Raw genomic sequence first — 21598 nt, forward strand, 5'->3', positions numbered from 1 at the left:
GTGAATAAAAAGATTTGCATTTTTTTTAAATTATTTTCTGATCAGAAAGAATGTTAACAGTTTTGCAAAATATTAACAACCTTTTCATTTCATATTGTGTGCCTTTCCTTTTGGTAGTTACTGTTTTCAAATGGAAAGGCTATTATGGAAAAGGTTTTGTACCTTTTGTGATTTTTCTTTAGAAATCATTTCAATTGAGAGGACCAAGAGATGCTGCAGGTTTGCGTGTGATGTCACATTGTAAACTGTTGAGACTACAGTTAGTATTTTGCCCATCTTTCAGTCTAGAATGTATATTGTTCAACACCATGCTACTTTTTCTATGCATAAGGTCTTAACCTGAGAATTTCACAACAAACCTTTATTCCTCCTTTCTACTTTCATTCCTTCTTTGTCTTCAATGGCTGTTACATCACTAAAAGTAAGGTGAAAAGGGCTGCTTAAAGCTGAGCAACACATCATCTCAGCCCTGTCTATACCAATGACACCATTTCAAAACAGTTTGTTCCTGTGTTGAAAGATTTTGATCCACTGACAGTTTCAAGTTCTAACCTGAAACATGTTGGGGCAGGTCCTGAATTATGATTTTTTTTTGTATTACAAATCCATTGCCTGTGGATGCTTGTTCTGCTGTAATGTGCCTTCACATGGATGACAAGATTCGACTTTTGACTGTTTTCATTGGCTTCCAGTGCTGAAAAGCAGTGTTTTGTGCGTATGTTTGTGTTTATGAAGGGTCTCCATTTATGTATGCGGAATGTGCTGAGCAGAAATAAAACACAACTTGCTGTAATTCACTGGGATATTGTGTGTCCTCCTTGCAATCAGTGTGACAGCCATTGCCTCCTCTCTGCTGGGTCTCTGTGAGTCTGTGCCTCCCTTCTCTTCCCCTGGTCATTTGTTGTTGTTCAGGAACTGCCAAATGTATTTGTAACTGCAAAATGTTGCAGGTTCTTTCCTCATTCAGAATACAAGTTTGTTGTATGATATATTCTCTAGTGACATGTCTCATTCAATTTTAAGTGTCCCATATGAAGGAGCTCTGCCTTGGAGAATCTTTACTACTGTTTTTGGGCCTGGAATTTGGGCCTATAAATCACCTAAGCGTTTCAGGCATATAGAATTTCAGCTACTGTCTTCAAAGAGCATATACAAAAAAGGTGTGGGAAATGCTTTGACTTTACAATTCATTGTGTTAGTTTAGAGGCCAGAGCAAAAATGCAAGAGCAAGATAGTTCCTGCAGAGCAAGTCAGCAGTAACTGTGGAAAGAGACACTGTGACAAAGAAATGAGCATGATTCCTAATACCTTCTGAAGTTTCTCTGAGATTTTTGGTCATTTGTGTTCAGTCAGGGTTAAAAGTAACAGCTGTGCTGATAATTGTCCCTATCTATTTATGTGCTGAATATCATCCCTCAAATTCTGCAAAACCAAAAAGTCCCTTTTTACTAGTTACACACTTTCATCTAAGCTTGGTAATTTTATAATAAAATCTGTCCCAGGTTAAGTTGGGGAGCAGACACCCAGTTTAAGCTGTAATGTTGTAAGACATAACCGAACTTTGTATAACCTTAGAATGGAAACTAGTGCCAATTAGTTCTTCATTTTCCATTTAGATTTCTGCAACAGCTGTTGATGGACTGTAAGCTTAGTTGTATCATCTTGGTTGCTAGATACTAAAATCTGTTCTACATATGGTTAAGATTGATAAATTCTGTCAGTCATTGTGACTTCATTCTCAGGAGCTGGATATGGCAAGGTGGTTTTGGAATGCGTTGCCTTGTGGAATACAGTGTTTGAAACTAGTCTGAAAGATCTCAGTGTTATTTTGGATATCTTTTTGGTCTAATTGATGTAAACAAATAAAATATGACTGTAAGGATTGCTGAACAACTGAATTGACCTAGTTTCATCAAAGAAATGGTAGCTGTGTGACTTCAACTAGACTTTGTTTCTGACAGACTTTCCACCTCAGAGGCTCAGGCTGACTAAAATTTGCTAGTTTTTAAATCATGACAAGGAAGATTAAATTAAATCATGGTATAAATGTATATGCTACTGGTCTGAAGAGTGCAGTACTACATTTACTGAATCTCATCTGACTCCTACTTCACTCTTCTCCAAATTCCTGTGCACAGGGTGTGCATAGGGTTCATGACCTGTATTCTCCTTGGGGCTAGTCTTTATTAGTTTAACTTATCATAAACCTTGTCTCTCTTGTTTTCACTGTTGTTTGCCTCAGGACAGCTACCCTGGGGTGAAAAAACTTGGCTTTTATTATTCTTTAGCTACGAAAACAAGGAGATGCAGCATTAACGAATTCACCTGCCATGTGTCATGTGAGCTTTTTAGATACTGATCAAGATCACAGATATTCAAATGCCTTCTAAATAATTTTATTTTCATTTTATGATGAATATTTTGCTTTGGTGGGGTTTCAAATAAGTCCATAGATAAACAGAAATTCTTCATGTGGACCATTATTTTTTGCTTCTGCTGCAGGAAGATACTGTGTATTTAAGGTCTCTTAAAGACTGATTTGCAGTTGTGTTTCTTTTGGCTGTAAAAATTCCACAGAGCGGCAGACAAAATTAATCCTTTCCAGGTGAAATGAGAAGACAGAGTTCTGATTATTGCCCTTCTGGCTGTGAGTGTAGTGAAGTGTCAAGGAAAAATTTGATTCATGGTATGAACACAACCAACCTCAAATTGGTTGTATTCAGTTCAAGAATAGCTTATTCTGGAATAATGCATATCTCTTGATGAGCCTTTCAAAATAATTAAAAGGCAAGCTACCTATTAGTTTCTATATATAAGGTCAAAAAGTTTCCACATACGAAGACATTATATTGAGAACTCATTTGGAGCCAAGAAATACTGTATTGATTTTTTGTTGTTGTTGTTGCTGTTGTTGTTTTTTTACAGTGTTCCTTCATCCTGTTTGAGTGTATGTATATATATAGTATATATATACAGTATATAAATCTGTCTGTGAAGACTTTTTTTCTCCCTTTAAATGTAGTTAGTGGGGACTTGTTTATCATCAGCAGAAATTAGTGTCAAGAACTCCTGAAAAATAAAGGCTTCATTTTAAGAGGTTTTGAAAATGATTTGACTGAAAGTTTGATGCCATTCAATCACTGCTACTGAGCCCATTTGACTCCTGAGAGTCCATTTGACTAAAGAGCACAAACATTCAATGGAGAATTTGTTCCTTACAATTAATTTAAATGATGCTTGTCTCACAACTCTTTTATATCTAGCTTCCCATCATTAGGCAAGGCATGATGTTTGATTCTTTTTTTTTCTCTTTCTAGGGCTAAGGTTAAGGTCTAGAAAAAAGATAGTTGCAAATAAATAGGATCAACTAGCCTTGGTAGCTAACTGTAAAATCATCATGCAATATGAATGAGTCGATTGTTTTGTGTTTTTTATGCTTCCTGGTTCCTAGTCTCTTGATTCTTCTTAAAATAAACTTCTTATTTTTCTAACAAATGATGAGGCCAGCAAGTGATCATGCTGACCTGCTTGTTTTTATTCTGAACTTGCTTCTTCTCAAGATGATAGCAAAACTGCTGCTGACTTCAAAGGAACAGGTTTGGGATCTGCACAAACAGTGAATAAACCAGCTGTGTATCATCAACTCCTGACTTTGTATATTAATACTGAAAAACAGAACTGCTGTGTCTGCTCCTCTAGTTTGAGCGGTAAGGGAAAGATGTCTTGACCATGAGAAACTGCTTTGATGAAGGTCCTGGCAGAACCTAGTGGAATGACAACAATGTGGATCCAACATTATGAAAACACCACAAGGCTTTTTGTATCTGGCAAGGTTAAGCAGCCTCCCAGGATGGATTAGAAGACGAGGCCAACACACCATGACTTGGTGCTGTGTTGCATAGTTCAGGGTAATTCAATTTTACCAGATGTTCATCTGGTAAAGGAACAAGGACATGCTCTCAGTTCTGCCTATTATGTTTTGCTCTAGCTCTATAAACTGTATATATATACATTTTAATAATAAACATTCCTTCCTCTAATAAAAATCTGAATATATAAATTTTCCTGGAATTATTGAGATCTGTTTTATTGACTATGCAAAAAATCTTCTGTTACCATGCCCTTACTTTGGGAAAGGTTGAGTATATTGCACCTGCTGTGCAGCTGAGCATAACCACTCCCTTTTATGCTTTTTCTCTTTTTTCCTATGTACAACATCAGAAATGAATTCTGTCTCTCCACTGTATTTGCTTGAACAGTGATATCCTGGCTTTATCCAATGAACTTTGAGTCTGCAGTTCTTAAATGCCTACAAAATTTACATCAGTGCAGTAATTCACATATATGGAAACCTTCAGACCCCAAGTCAGAATAAATTTTTCTTTTGTATTTTAAAGGAAAATCTAAGAGCATCCTAAATGGATATATTAACAATAAGAAAATACAGGTGAAAATATACAAAGGTACTTGATATTGTAGAAAGACTGTCTCTGGTAAAGGTAGGGGTAAAGGCTTAAAGTACAAAACTACGGTAATTTGGGTTCTGGAAAATGATGTGGTCTCTTGTCTTACAGGTGTGTTAGGCTGAGATAAGTCTTGTTGAAATAAGCTTATTTGGGAAAAAGTAGTAAGAAGGAGGAAGTTCAGAATCTGTGGAAGATCTCAAAAAGCAGCCTATTTACTGAAGTTGTTGAGAATACACAATACATCTGTGCAAGTGCTGCCTGATCCAATCAAACTACCTGCGAAGTAAGGGATGATTCAATGTGAATAAAGATACTGCATTTTCACCCTTTAAGTTGAACATCAAAACGTCATAACAAGTTTATTGAAATCAGTCAAGAGACTGCTTATTACAGAGAATGTAATGACTCTTCACTGATTTCAATGTGTTATTACATTTTCTGTATTTTTTTTGTTATTACATTTTCTCTGTATTTTGATTTTTTCCGTCTTTTGATATAGAATGATTCTTACAAATATTTCCCATTTTTCTTAAAGCCCACAAATGCATGCCTACTAAAATGCATCAGACCTTGATGACTGTTTTCAAGCTCTGTTTATGTGTCTTTGAACATCCCTGGGTCTTGGCAGGTTTGAAATCTGGATATGAGACTTCCTGCCTGAAATCTCTTTATAAGAATAAGAAGAGGATAAAAGCAATGTTCAGGAGATAGCTGTATGTTGTATGAGTGATATTAGCAAATGTCTGAACTGAGCAGACCACTGCTACAGTACTCAGTCCTTAGTCCCCGTGTTTACAAATGCAGACTCCTCACAGCACTACCTAATGACCGGGGAACATGGACACCCACCAAAACTGAGCATCTTGGTTATTTTAAGGTGAATTAATAAATTTAGTAGTAGAACAGCAGCTGATCCTGGCTTTTTTTAACAGCATTTCATTTTTTCCGCAAATGCTACCAAACACTTTCTTTTCTTTAAGCTTGGGTACAGACACCAACTCACTCCTGAGCCCTGAAAAGATTAAATATTCCAGATATGTTTTTCCCTGATTCTAGTGGTGAAGAACAATGTAGACTACTGTGACAGGACTGCATTCTTTGGCATTGATAAGTCAATAATCTTAGTTAATAACTGTCATGTGATTCTCCTCTTTCAGCGTCAGGGGAATCCTGAACACTAGAATTAATAAGAATGTAAAGTCATAAATTAGAGTGTAAATAAATTCACGTATACAGTTAGGCTTCTGAAGTCTAAACACCTGCTTTTGCTTCTGCACTTACTATTCTGCATTATTCCCAGATGAATGATCACTTGCATAGCTGAATGCAAGCATATATTCTTCACATAAAATGTCAGTTCAGAAAACAGTGCTGTTTGGAAATTGTTTCATACCACTGGAGTGTATAAAATCTGCAATGAGTCAGACAACTAGAGGACATAGTATCAAGGAAAAGTTATCTTGACTAAAGCGGCTTATCGACAGAATGCCAGAACCTGAAAAAGAAATGTAAATATACTTTGTAGACATTGAATTTTGGAACAATAAATTAAAAATACAGAGTAGAAAAAAAAAACACAGATAAAAACTCTCTTCTAAAATTTTCAAGTGAATTTTTAGTTTTCACTCAGCTGTTTCTGCTGAGACTATATTATGTGGTAGTAGATTAGCGTCATGCAGAGACTGACCAATGCGACCGAGTTGCTTAGTTTACGTGCATGACTTAATTGCTTTAAGGTCTGCTTCAGAAACAGTGTAACAGAACAGCATCCATATCTGCACTGTCTCTGCACCAGGTATCATAGAATCTACATCGTTGACTGTATCCCAGCTAACTGACTGTAAAGGGTCATCTTTTATTCATACTGTGGCAGATCTTGCAAGTCCTCATCAGGATTCAGCCCTAGATGGTGGGAGAACTGTGCATATGGAAAAAAAATGTATACAGCCCAAAGAATATGCAGCCCAAAGAATATGCAGCCCAAAGAATATACAGCCCAAAGAACATTAGCCAAGGAAATGAGCTGAAGTACCCCTGTGCCCAGGTTCGGTCCATACTGCCCCACTCCTTATGCTACCTTTGGTACTGTTCAAATAATACAGTGGGTCTGCCCCTCCTGCTTTATTGTCATCTCTTATCTTTCTCTGCTGGCATTTGAACCTACCAAACAGTTTCCTTGGACTTGGCCAGCACATGGTTTAACATAGAAGCCTAATTAAGTTCTAGATTGCCTTCACCACCTCTCTGAGGGAAGGGATGGTTAACATGCTAGGGTGCATATTCCACATTTACAGGCAGACTAATTGCTGCCTGGCAGAGCATATGTGACACCAAAGTACTCCCCTCAGGATTGCTTGTCCATCACGGACAAGTCATGTTGTGTCAGCACGTATCTGTGTGATACACTCTGTTGTTCCTGTTAAAGCAACCTGTAAATTTAGGTATCCACAGCACAACTGGATCAATAGCAAACCTCTGTGTTGACAGTAGAAAAGCAATTTATGGATACTTTACAACTCCAATGCCTAGTACTTATGCCTCACAGTCCAATGAAAATGACAAAGATGAGAAACCTGCAGATCAGTAAAGATCTAGCCTTTTGTTTTTTAATTGTATTACTCAAAGCAGCATGGAAGTGGCACTTTGAGAAAAGTTTGTTTCTGTTGTGATGGGGTATGCAAATGGATTTTCCTTTCTTAGCTTCTTCCTTGGAAATGGAAAACTGATACCAGAGTCCATTTCAGATGCAAGGTACTGTGTAGCCCTTGTGGAGTGTGAATCAATAAGGAGAGACTTTAGAAAGAGTTTAAAGCAGTGCTGGCACTGCTACCATCTTTGTTTTCAGCTGGGGAGGCAGGTGGCCCCATTTACTTAAGTATATATTTTTCTACTGGCAGTCAATGTTAAGGTAGCAGTAACTTTAATTTGCTTAGGAAGTAAACCCTGACACGATTCTACCCTAAAATGCCTATTTGTGATGAATATTGCTCTAGGCATTAACAAACAAAAATTTTTTTCTAAGTCTTTCGGAAGTTGCATATTCTGGCTCTGTGCTGACCTTCAGCTCTCTTTCTGGGTCTGCTTCCTAACCTCTCTTTCTTTAAGTTACTGCTACCTCTGCTGCTGGTGAAGCTTCCTCATGCCATTACCTGCAGGACCCCCCTGGCTATTAAACCAGGGGCCCTATTTGCTCTGTTCCACACATCATGGCTACGAGTAAGGTATAGGAGCTTTCACAGTGTTGCTGTTTTTTGTTATCTTTAAAGCTGCCATCTCTTCTTGCATAGATATGGGCAGGTGGGTGTTTAACTTTCACTGAAATGCACACAAAATACCAATTTAGAGCAGTTGTTATTTTTTTTTTCTGGCTGCTGCAAAGCTGTGGTTTAGTGACTAAGTTAGATTTTGTTTTTTAGCTGCTGTTGCATGGTTACTCACATTTATGAGAGATATTTTAGGTGATGCACTCAAAGATTACATTTCCAAATGAGAGACTGCAGCATATTAACTTCCTGTCATAGCTCCCATTACATCTTAATTGTCTTCTGATTTCTGCGAGGAACTGTCAGTTCTATTTAGAATACCTAAAATGCAAAATTTGAATACCCTAACTGGACTTGATACCTATAGATGTCTCTGTCTTCTTTCAGGTCTCCTCTTAGCTCTTTTCAGGTTATAATTCTTGTGTCTTTACCTGCTGAGCATAAGTTTGTGTGATATATCCTACCTTGTAACTGAATCTGTGAGTCAAACTGGATGGTCTGACCACTTTGCAGCTTTCCTTACCAGATACTGTGACCTGATGGTCTTAAAACCAAAGATATTTTTAAGTGAGAAACAAGAACACAGCAGAGCGCAGAGGAGAACAGCAGGGACAGGGCAGGGATGCCTCTCTTTTTTGCCATTGGCAAGCTGAAATCCATTCTCTCCTGTCTGGAAAACCAATAAAATTATCAACTATATCAGAAAAGCATATCTTTATTTTCTAGGGAAGACACTCTCAGATCTAGCTTTGCTAAAAGAATTATGCTGTCCCCCAGTGAGAGCAGCCGTCCTGAGCTGGGAGCTGGGGAGGAGGTAACGTACCTGCTCTCAGGAAGAAATGTCTTTCCAACCTCTGGATTTTCTTCTCATGCAGAGGCACAGGCAGAAGCACCTCTGCCAGGCTGCATGCAAGGCTGTTTCTAAAAATCTAATTCTAAATAGATTTCCTATCTTCGACGGGGGAAAAGAAGACAGGGCAGATCTTTAGGAGGCTTTGTGACCGCAGATGGGATGTTTATGCCCTCTCTGGTAGCTTCCTTTTGGGTAAATAAGACAACTCCCTGCACTTGGAACAGAACAAGCTTCTACATCCTGACAGATCTGGCTTGTTTTTTTTTCCAGATTGCTAAAGCTTATTTTCAAAGGGCTTATTATTGGAGATCTTCCATTGTCTATTTAAAGCCACCGATATCTTGCTGTCAATTATATGAAAACAAATCGCTGTTACTTTGTAGTTTGAGACCTCACAATGAAATATGGTTATTGACAGTTACACACATGGAAATATTCTAAAAATATTTTACGTACACTGCATTGACAAAAGGTGCAAATGAAGTTGCCTGCATTCATTGCTTTGCAAACAAGGCCTTAAATCTGGGGACTATCTAGGTTGCTAGGCTGTTTTCCTCTCCTTTTCCTATATGTATACGGTCAATGAAATTAGAAGCCATATCTCTAGGAAAATAGTTTTTGGTTTGTGTAATTCTTACAGGTAGGAAATATGCAGTATGAACAGTTTAAACAAATGTCTGTCTTTTTACAGTTGCAGTGAAAATACTGATGTGTGAAACATTGATGCACTGTTCAGTGCTTTTTAGTAATGATACAATCTACCAGTGTATAATGCAGAGAATTCTGAAAAGCTACTGTGGATTTCTGAGAAGTACGATTACTTTTAGCTCAGAGAAATGGTGTTATGGTGTATGCAGTCATATTATACAAAAATAGGGCTATTTTTTGAGAGAGGAAATGTGTTCATATTTGGACATATGAGTCTAATTATAACTATAAGCCTCCTGTAGTTAAAGAAGCTAAAATACTTGGTGCACAACTGTGATAGGCTTTTGCAAAAATAGGAGTGCTGAAGCACATGTACATTTCTGCATATGAATTTTGGTTTCATGTCAGAAAAGCTGGTTAACTTTTTGGTAACAGGTGTCTATGTTGTGATATTGGTACTCTTCTCCTGAGCTTCACAGTGGGGGGAAATGGCTAAAGTGATCCACTGAAAAAAAAAAAAGACAATAATAATAGAAAAAAAACACCACTTCTCAAGCTTGTTTTTAATGTGCTGGAGAAAAAGAAGTATGAAATATATATTGCAAAAGAGGGGTCATTTATTTCGGATATGTCCATAAAGCGGCAAGCCAATCAATAGATAATTCAACTACTATAAAGGAGCATATGACCAATGATCTTACACTATAGCCATGGGGTGTGCTTGTGTCTTGAGTCTCCTCACTTCATCTGAGGCTTTCTTTGTTCACTATGAAGACTGAATAGATTCTGCTGGGTTTGTACAATCATTTAAATAAAAATTAAAATGAAGAGACTTGGCATTCACGGTGCTTCAGGAATGCTGGGAACTGGAAGTGAGGCTGCAGAGGCTTTGGTCCATAAACAAGGCCATGAGTATTTTAAGTGGTCTTCTATATTTTGAAATGTTTCACATCATTGCAGGTACAATCTTAGGAAAAGAAATACAGAAGGCTCCTTCCTTGCTGATATTGTTAAAGAAGTCAGACATTTTTTTTTCTTCCTCATCATCTTGTTGACATCACATGGGCAGCTAGAGAGCCCTGCATGTGGCCCTAGTAACATCTGCCAATAGCTTTGCCCAGTTTACATTGATATAGGAAAGTGACTTGGGTAATCTGGGAGAAATACTGTCCCTTTTAAAAAACTTATTTTTCAGATATTCCCTTCTTGTATCCTTGGCATAAGCGGAAGTGTAACCTGGAAAAGCCTGCTTCTTACGTGCAAATTCATAGTTTGCTTTGCTTCTTTTCCTCCTCCATAGATATGCAAATGCAGCCAGAAATTCTTTAGTACATGTGGCAAACACATGTGTGGGAGAGTGATGGGAAGGAGGAGGGAAGAAGTCGAAGTTGGAAGGGACCTCTGGAGATGTAGTCAGTACCTCTCCTGAGGCAGGATCAGCTAGGGCAGGTTGCCTGGGGCCATGTCCAGCCAGGTTTTCAATATCACCAAAATGTAGGTTCTACAGCCTCTCTAGTAAATCCGTTCCAGTGCACTACTACCCTTGCAGTGAAGAAGTACTTTCTTATGTTGACAGGGGATTTCCTGTGTTTCTGATTATGCCCCTTGCTTCTAGTCCCATCACTGGATATCATGGAAAAAAGTCTGGCTCTGTTGTCTCCAAAGCCTTCCATCATGTATTGATCACACATTGATCAGTTACCCCAAGTCTTCTTGCTACATGAGCTGCTGTATCTGCTGGCTGCACCCTAGGTAGAAAGGGTGCATGACCCTCCCTAATTAGGTCAACTGAAATGAAGGTCCTAGGCACCATTTCATCAAAACAGCTGGTAGAGCTTATTAGAAGTGGCTAGAGCTTCCCAGCAGTAAGTCAAAGTCTTCTTTGGCTATCCTGAACTGGAAGCAGAAGCCTCCTTCTGAGGCACCCTCAAGTCCCTCAGAAGGCCCCAAGAGTCCCCTGACAATCTTTGAGTCCCCAAAAGATGAAAGAGATCTCGAAGGAGACTCCCAAAACTGCTGTGCATGCTGCTGTATCCACAGTCTGCCTTTGTCAGCTAGTTGGAGCTGAGATAAAGACACTCTTGCACTTTTCTAAGTAAGTCTGTTTCTATTGTATTCCAGTGAGAACATTAGATTATTATAAGATACTCAAGAATTTAGCAGTGAAATTTGCTTTACTGCTCCTCCCCCACAGCCGAGGTCTCCTTTGTTATTTGTGTTGCCACAGCGTCTATAGACCCCAGCTGTGACCAAGCTCCTATTGTGTGAGGCGCCATAGAAATGCATCCTACGTCACAGTTCTTTCCACAGTACAGTTTAGTTTGAGAAGACAAAAAGGGGTAGCTGAGGTAACAGAGCCTTGCTGTGACTTGTGTAAAGTCACCCAGTGAGTAGCAGGCAGGATCAGAGTAGGAGCATGGTCTCCAAGCCCCAGTGCCCCAGCAAAATCATGGACTTTTTTTCTTCTTTTTTCTTTTTTTTTCTTTTTTATTAAGAAAAAGACTTTTTTAAGACTTTCATTACAGAAGAATGAGATTTTGGAGATTTTGGACATTTTCTGGACTTTTGGGAATATCAAATAGAAAAAGAGCCGAACAAATCTAGGTGAATCATTGGATGAATTTGACATAAATCTCTCTGAAATTGTTTGGAAACAGGATTTAGACTGCTGTTAGTGACTTTCTCATAGTTGCAGGAAGATTCAGTGGGGGCTTTGCTTCCTTTCCCCACATATAACTAACTTAAGCTCAGCTGTACCCTAGTATCCTATTGCTTAAGAAGTTAAACAGAAAATTTCCACTTACACTCACTATAGCTTTAATAAAAAGACATCTCTGACTATTGAAAGCAGTGTTTTCAGGTGCGTCAGAAAATTTATTAATTTATATCAAAGAAAATCTGACCTCACATGTTCGTGACTTCCTTTTTCTCTGTTTAACTTCTCTCTGATCAATATAGGAACTCATTAACAGATTGTGAAGACAATAAGAGAAAGAAACGGGAGACAAATTAGCTCTTGAAAAAACCTTTTAGGGATATGCTACAAGTCCACAGTTGGTCTACTATAATGACATAATAGACAAATTAATGAAGAAAATAGATAGAAAGACAATAAATGTGAAATGTTGAATGATGTGAGCAGGTCTAGAGCAAATCTTAAGGAACTCCAAGCCATAGTATGAATAAATATCCAACCATCTAGATACTTTCCAAGTCATCTAATCTGTTCCCCGTCTTCTGGAACAGCTGAGAGATCAGCTTCAAAAAAACAGTTCTGAAGTCCTACTCCTTAATTTCAAAAAAACTAGGTATTTGAGTCATTTGCAGGTAGTCTTTGTGAGGTACCTTTTTACAGATATCAGGCCCAGTCTTGTAGCACTAAAATCTAGAGAAAGACTGCTGAATATGTTTAGCTCCATTGTTCCTCATACTTTAAACATATATCTTCAATATATCATATATCTACATATAAACATATATCTACAATAATGCACTGTAGATACAATACATAACAATATTCTACATAATTTCTGTTAAAAAAATGTATCTTGCCTACTCAGATTGTTTTACTGAAATGTGTTGACTTTCTTGGCAATTTCAACTAGAACTAAAAAATCTTACCTACTGCATTTTCTAGAATTATGCTGTATTTTTATCAATACAAGTTGAACGAAAGATAGTAGAAAATTACCAACTGTGAGTTCCGAGTCCCAAACTTACATTCCTTTTATGAGTATACCAATGGACAATTAAAAAAAACAGTTGCTACATCATTTAGAATGAACCATTTCTTCCATTTCTTTAATGATTGCCAGTTAGAGTATCAATATATTCCTAATCAATTTTCCTATTATTATTAATTAGTGTATTCTTTTCAATATTCCATTTTATTCAATTTAATATTTTTATTATTCTTATTCAGTATTGGTGTATAATTGAAAACTCATTTTAGATGTTTTAGTAGTCAAACTGTTTATTGTAAAGAACAGGCAGAATGAATCTCAAAAATATTTCTATCTTCTTTTAGTAAAATGAGTCCAAGTCTTTGAGTTGAAATTATTTCATTAAAATATATATAAATATATCTTTCTGGGGCAATATTAACCCTTTGTTTTATTTTTTTCTTATTCAGAATGGAAAAAAACCAGAATTTCCACCGTATGTCAACACTGGCTTCCAAGCAGTTTTTGTGCTAGGCACTTCCTTTCCTACTCTGTTATGAAGGTGTCACAATTCAATAGAACACTACTTCCATTTGCTCTTCTAATTTTAGTTCAAGCAAGCAAGATAGGCAGATAACACAGCAGAGAAATAATGTCCTGTTATGCAGAAGTGGGGGAATAGTCTGTAAAAGAGACTTTTTTTCACTTAGAATCCTCCAAAGCACATTGCAGTGTGGAAGAGAACAAGTCAGGGTAATACACTGGCCACAGAACACTTTTCCTCAAGGTACCTTATGGTGGCTGTGAGCAGAAAATGGCCATTCTCCTCAGGGGGACAGTACAATACTCCATACCCTGTGCTGGCTGGCTTCTCTGCTAGGTTTCATCTGTGACAGAACAGAGCTCACAGAAAATGATCCCTGAGACTGTCACTCCCATCGCACTGCTTAGGATAAGATTTGGTCTAGAGTATAGGAGTAGCTGCATACCTGGCATGAAGGTCTATATGTTTGAGTACTCTGTCACATTTCTTTTTATTTCCTTTGAGTTTGGAAGTTTTTCTGTGCACTGAAGAGGGTGGGCATGGGTGTTCCAGGGTTTGGACTTTAAATACTTTCATTTTTGAACAATTTCTATGATTTGGATAATTTGTTCAATGTAAACCTTTTTATTTTTAAAAAAGGAGAAAGTAACATCACCTCAATATGTGAAAATATTTAAATCCTCTGTATGCTCCTGTGCATGTAGACAAGAAATCCAAGGAGCCTTCTGATCCATCAGTAGAACAAGTTTATCTTGAGAAAACAGTAATAGCACCTATCCAACTGTCTGTTTTCCTTCTCTGACTTCTCCCCAGAGGTCCCTAGCACTGCTGTAGGGATGGCTGAGTGACTCATGGATCAGCTGTTGAAGAGTTGCTATAGGAGCCTGAAGAAAACTGCATCATTTTGGTGTTCCATAATAGGCCTTAGAGTCTGGTGGGTCAGTAATGGCTTTACAGGCCGTTTCCTAGCTTCAAGCCCCTCAAGCTTTTGCATCAGTGCTATTAAGCTGTCTAGTATTCTGCTAATAGTGGAACTGTGGAAAATTGGAGTCCAGAGCAAGGCAACAGGCAAAATACATGCCCAGGAAGAGTTTATAACTGCAGTGTGCTCTGAGTTACTGCAGACACGCTGCTGAAAGTATCTGGGCTAAAAGTTTGACTCCTGTGAGCAGAAATATAATCAGCACCTAGCTTGCAGAAGATCTGACTCGCAACACCAACCTTTCCAAGGTGAAATCAATACTTCCATCTAAAATGACTTGTCCCTGATGAAGACTCTAACTTGCAGAATAGGTAGGTAGTTATTGAATACCTTGCAAATGCTTCTGGGAAAAGTGAGCTTTGTCAGAGCCTGTACTGCTATGTAGGCAGTAATAAACTGCGTGGAGAATACACACTTCATGCAGACTCTCTGATGTAGAAGTCTTTAGTTCCTGCCAAACATTGTGGTGGTTTCCTAGCACATAAGAGCAAATATGATTCGTCTTCATGTCTGCCTCCTGAAGCTTCTACAGATCTTAAAAGAGAGATCGTCTTCACTTTGCACACAGTGCTGGCATTCCTATAAAAAGCACTTCCTGCACTAGAGAACTATGTGTCTGAATCCCTTAAACTGATGAAAGATGGTCACATCTCTCTGAGAGAAAATCTGCAGTCCATGTTATTACTTCAGGAGTGAGCTCTATTATAGAGAACCAAAATTAAATGGAGATTGTGTATTGGATATGTTGTGCATAAAGTTAATAAACCTGGGCTATACAGTTTTGCAGAATATTGCAGCTGTCTTCTAAACAGTGTGACCTATGGGCAGGCCATTTAAAGTGCAGAATAATAGTACAGGGTTGTGAACAAAAGATTATAAAGTCAGGACCAGCAAGGCCCCTGCTTGCCACATTATGAGCCAAAGACATTGGAAGGGGAATCCATCTTAAAAAGAAAAAAGGAAAGTAAAGACTCTGTAAGTTCCCAAGTGCAAGTTCCTTGAGGAGGAAGAAGCCAGTGCCATGTGATGAGAAACCGTAACAATAAGCAGCTTGCAATTATGCATGGCCGTCAGTTGTCATATGCAAACTGAGAATTTGTAGTCCGAATATACTCAGAAAAGGCTTTTATTTCTACAGGAAAAAGTAGTTTTTTTATATATAGAAGAATATGCATGCTGCATAGCTTATAGAAGAATATATGCTGCATTTTTGGGAAGAGGCTTCAAGATGCCGCAAGAAAGCAAATGCTGTTATTTCTTAGTAATTGGTTCCTAAGTTAGATTTGCCTCAGCAGGCTGTACAAATAGCCTCAGCATGCTGCATCTAGCAGTAGAGATGGATCCAAGAATCCAAGACAATCTCTGGTTTTGAACACTCTAGGCTTCCCTGCTATTCAGAGCGGGAGTTTGGGTTTAGCAGTGTTTCTACAGGGGAGAGCTCAAGGCACTTCGGGGACAGAAAGCTTGTCATGAAGTGGAGGGTCACTGGAATGACTAGCACAAAGGATCACTGAATTATGGGTGTTTCATTTGACAAGGCCAACCTATTATGGAACATCTTTTACTTCTCTCTTAAAAGTATTTTCATAAGGATAGTGTGGTAAAAAAAGAATAAATGGTCTAATGAAAAGGTAGTTTGTTCTGCCTTCAGAAGCATGTCCATTTCACTGTACACTGAACAGAGATAGTACATACATCACAACCTCATTGATTACTTCAGAAAAGTAATTTTATGTTAAACTGCGATCTGTTTTGCTGAAACTTCCCAAGCTTGGATCCAAAGTTGTCTGCAGAATAACCCAGCTATCTGATTGTCCCCATGTGTGGATAGCCTAGCGTGATCTTTTTTTGTGTGTATGTGTGTGTGTTTGCTGTTCTATCTTTACTCTTATTTTTATCTTGTTTCATTTGTATTTTTTAGAAGGGATTTCTATCCTAAAAGTCATTATCTCATTTCTGCTTGTGAATTGCAGTTTAGGAAAGCAATCATGAAATTCTCCTGCCATTGTTTCTCATTCAGCGACTGAAAATAATTCTTGAGATGAATAATTCCAAGTCAAATTGGTGAAAGCCACTGTTCTACCACCTTTTTCACCAGAGTGCTATGTTTGGTGTGACCCTTGTGTTAAAACTCTAGAAGGATACAGTGTTATGTTGCAGTGCTGGTTCATGCTCCTTTGGCTTTGCTTTGCTTTCATTTATTTTAACAAATATTTTTGAATCTGTTCTCACTTACAAAATAAATTTTATTTTGAAGGAATGTGGGATTCTATCATTGTTCCTGTGGTCTGGCCATTGGTGGCACTATTTCAGTGACATATTTTGATTATCCCAGTTCTGTAAAGGTAGTCCTTCCATTTAAAGCACCTGTCAAAGTTAGCAGTTGATCAAGCAGCTGATAGAACTACAAAATCGTGTTAGCTCACTCTCTAGGACAGCAAGTATTCTTGCCTGTCATGTGAACAGAGGTGTTGGTATTAGCGCACAAAGGACCTGCCTACTTAGGAGGTCTAGACCCCAACATTTTTTGGCTTTTAATTTTTTCATCCAGTAAAAATTTTTAATAAAATCAACAAATAGGGAGTGTTCATTAGCAAAACTCTACCTAAAACATAGATATTTTTTGGACTCTGTATGCATTTCATTCATGCTTGAAAAAATGAATTCCATGTGCAAATAGTCTGAGTCATTTTGCAATGAACAAGCTGTTATTTATGTATTAACATTTCCTGAAGAGGCAGTTTCTATAGAACATCAGGAAGAAGCCATTCAAGTGAATAGGGAAAAGTCTGGGACAGAAACAAGTGGATGCATTTTGCAATTTCCTATAAAGGAACATTCCACAGCAAAGGTAGGATCACATGCAGTACAAATCTCTTGCCTTTGTGAGCTGGCACAAAATATAATTAAAATGAAAAAGTGACATCTTATGTGACAGAACCTGAGTAGGCAGCACAGCATTTATCACCTCCTGTTCGCTAGCTTTTCTTTTTTAAAATTAGTGAGATTTATCTTATATGACGCCTACTCGTGGGTCTTGTTGGCATGAACGAAAACAAAAAAAAGAAAAGTAGTTACGTAGAATAATATCATGACTTGCTGTAGCTAACATATAACCAGGAAGGGACAAGGTCATTCCCTGATGCTGTGGGAAAAGAAATGAACAAGGGTGGATACAGGCCCAGAAGTGTATTGCTTTCTGGGCTTATATTTATTTAACTTTGTGCTCACAAATTCCACTTGGGAAAAGCTGTACATTGAGCTATTTGCCACAAAATGGGGATTGGATTTAGATCTTGATTTTGTCTGTGTAAATGTGAAGTTATTCTGCCAAAGCCAATGAAGTCATTCTGGATTTATACTTGTAAGCCTTTAATCAGAATATGTCAGTGAACAGGAAGATGTGACACATGAAAACCAACAGTTGCTGCTGCTGTTTTAGTTTGAGGCAGAACATTCCGATGTCTTGTTTGCTTGGTTTTGCGTACTGAATTTTCTGATTCAGACAGGCTATGCACTGAGACCAATAATAATCTCTCTTAAGAAACGTGGAATCTAGGATGTTTCTGAAAACAAAACCAAGTGAAATAAAACAAAATCAAACCTAGCTCAGTTTAGTTATAAAAGACACAAAACAAGGAAGCATTTTGAATTTTGAATGCCATGATTTTAATAGAGAGATGAAGAGTGCTATCCCAGAGAAATCTTCATCTAAGAGGAAGAGCAGCGCAGGGAAGAGGATGAGTTGTTTTATGACTATATTTATTAAATCAGAGCTTGCAGCAGAACTTAAACAAAATCAGAGTGGGTTGAAGGAGAGGAATCACTGGCCATAGAGTAGCTATATACACAGTTCTAAAATCCTACTTTTAGCAGAGGATGCAGTGAGCACATTTTCAAAGTAAGCGGAAAAGAGTGATCGCTGTTTAGATTTTTTTTTGATGTCTTTTCTGATGAGTCAGTTTTTAATATTCACACTTGAAGAGTCTAAATGTACCCCTGAGTTCAGTGGGAGCATACATGTAACTACCACTGGAACTGATGCAGTGGTCCCATCCTGGGCAAATGGGAAAGAGGCCAAGATCCTATCTCCTCTCACTGACCTTAAGTTGCCAGTTGCCCCCCAAAAGCAGAGGCAACCATCATCTGCAGTCCAGAGAAGCAAGAGTAGCTATTCTGCCTTTCTCCTTTCCTGCCTGGTACACCCACGTCATCTGACCCGCACTTATTTAGAAACAAACACACCAAATCTGTCCTAGAATTTGTGCGAGCTTTGCACAGAAAGTAATGGTATGTGGGTTGTTCTTTTTTGAGCTCTTCTTATTCCAGCAACAAATATCTGTGGTGTGAGTGTACCCAATTTGTCTGCGTAGAGTGTCATGTACTGCACGTTGTGTTCTCTAGTATTTCAGCTAATAGGAAAGCTACCATAACATAGACCTAGGAGAAAGGAAGTTATATGAATGCAGCAGTGTACTTTGTACAACTTCATGGTGCAGATTTCACTGTGCAAAAGGAATAGCTCATCATTTATGTTAACTGTGTGGTTTTGTTGTTTGTTTGTTTGTTTGTGAGAGATCTGAGTGACCAGTGGCTATTCTACTTTATAATTCCATTGCTTTTTTCCCATTATCTTGCCTGTCTTTTCTATAAATTGAGTCATCTTTTGATTTTTTTTTTTTTTTTGGAGCAGCAGTTGATAGCCTTGAGTTTAAATCTCATGCAAGCACAATGAAACACCCGTGGTTATTTGCTAGCTATTTGAGGTCATTAAACAACAAACTGGACAGACAGAACAAGGTTATGAAATGTGTGGAACAGTGCTTAAGGTGACTATCCATATGAGCCTGAGAATCCAGCATGATCTACTGTATTACAGAGCATTCTTTTGTTGGGACTTACTGTACACCAGTCCCGTGGGTCTTTCTAGGAGTGGTCTAAGTACTTGAGTATCAATGACACATGTCATTGACTGTGAGCTTACATATAGATATAACTTTGCTATAGGTTACCAGTCTTGTCGTTCACATTCATTCATGTTTTCATCATTAGAATATTGGCAACAATGAAGCATTTACCAAGAGGAAAAAAAAAGCATTTGCAACTGAAAGTTATTAACTGACACTTCTCATTCAAGCAATGTCACTTAAAACCAAATATTTAGACTCCAAATCAGGATAATGAAAAAACATTTTCAGAAGTGTGATGGAGCTTCATTCTAATTGGCACTTGTACTTCCCTGCACAGAGGCACGAGGAATCTGCCAATCCAGATTCTGCAGCCTTAACACGCATTGTGTGGACAATATTTAAATCAGTAATGTCTTTTACTGCTTACTAAATTCTCTGTGTTTATTAATAAAGAGGTAGGTGAATATATACCATATCACCTAGCAACCTCAGATGAATATTCTGAACAGTTTTTGAATGAATAGTTGCTGTCAGATTCTTAAAAATAGCTTTTTTTATTGTTTTGGCAGTTGGAAGGGGTGGTCCCCCATATGTGCTTGTGTGAAATGATAAGCAGGTAAATGAAAGGAGAGTGACAGAAGAGGAAATAAAAATGGAATTGTATGGGGTAATTGGCATATATCTGTATAGAGAGATTTTCTATTTCTATTCTTTTAAGTTGGATATGCATATATTTTCATGACATGCAAGTCAAATTCTTTCTTACAGGAGAAATGGGCACATATATCCTTTGGTATCCTAAACAACCCACCTCTATAAGATAGAAAAAAGGGTGCTGGAACTCATTGTTTACTTATATGGGGTTATAATATTATTATCCTTTGGCTATAGAGGAATGTCTTCTCTAGACTTCACCCTTGCACCTTAGAGCTAAGTAGCAACCAGTAGCAATAGTTGAAATGTGTTAATGACAGCAGCTGGAGGGCCTGTGGATTGGACAAGGGTGGATGTGGCCGTATGCAGCCTGGTTGGAGTGGGGCAGCTGTGAGGCCCTGACAGCTTTTGTATCACGTCCTCTAAGCAGTGCTCATGGAGTGGGGAGAGGGACACAGCACCTTCATCCTCTCTAGTAAATACACACCTGAACAGGGCGAAGTCACTGCTAATTCCAAGAAGACTGAGATTCTGCAGTAATTTAAAGCACTGTCAGGTCTTGGTGACCAGGTTTCCTTAATACTGTGTCTGTAATGACCAGCTTGATGATGCAAAGCACCTACAGTAGCATTTGTGATTTCTACCTACCAGTGATTTCCTCCCTGAAGTGCCATCTCTTGGTGATGAACTAAGAGAGCAGCTTTATGTGGCCATGCTGCTGGTTTACACGTCACAGAACATTTCTTGGAGAAAAGAAGCTGTACCGGGCTGTACCAGGGCTAACTTCTGTCTGAACGTGACTACTGGAGAGGTTTGTTTGGGACAAAGCATACCCCCAGTTCAATAGCTTGACAGAATGTGCTAATAAATTAAAGTCCTATTGTAAGTAGGTCCTGTGCTGAGGGTATAATTTTGCATGATTGTTCCCAGCAACAAAGATAAAGGTTGATTTCCTAAGAAACCAAAAGTATCTGTTTTCCCCAAATTTAAAAGCCGAAAGTATTGCAACTGCTATTTATTTTTGTAAGTGGGGGCACTTCTTCTGTTCATGTGATAATTTAAAGCACATTATTTTTGTTCAATGTAGGCACTGAAATACATTAAAAATAAAGACGGCACTACAGAATGCTGCTGAGTTTGTTAAAAGCGTTCTTGGCTTTCTCTTTCAGCTTGCAACTTTTTGTCTGAAAAATAAGAAGCTCATTTTAGGGATGAAGCCCACAGTGCAAAAAATAAAATGGAGAACAAAGAGGAAATTACTACAAAGAGTATGGGAGAGGTCAGGCAGGTTGGTTAGTAAGCTCTCATTAATGAACTTTATCTTGCTGTCTCTACGATTATGTTCATCATGGCATAGGGCTTGCTTTTATTTAGTTACCTTCAACACTGAATAAACTAGTTGCCTTTTTGAAGAGGTCATTCTGTTATATTGTCCACGTTTTTGTTCCAAGATGCCTGTGTCTTATGGTGGACTCTTACTACTGCGACGCTGTCTGCTAGATGAGAAGATGTGTGCAGTTGTGCACAGTTAGTGCTGAGGTCCCTAAGCGTCCAGACTGCAGACGTGCTTTTGATGCACTGGAGAGGGCACTTGGGGCTCACTCAAGAGTAATCTT

Source organism: Tinamus guttatus, unplaced genomic scaffold (genome assembly GCF_059628265.1).
Source record: "Tinamus guttatus ecotype Peru unplaced genomic scaffold, ASM5962826v1 Tinamus_guttatus_pri_ptg000470l, whole genome shotgun sequence".
NCBI lineage: Eukaryota > Metazoa > Chordata > Aves > Tinamiformes > Tinamidae > Tinamus > Tinamus guttatus.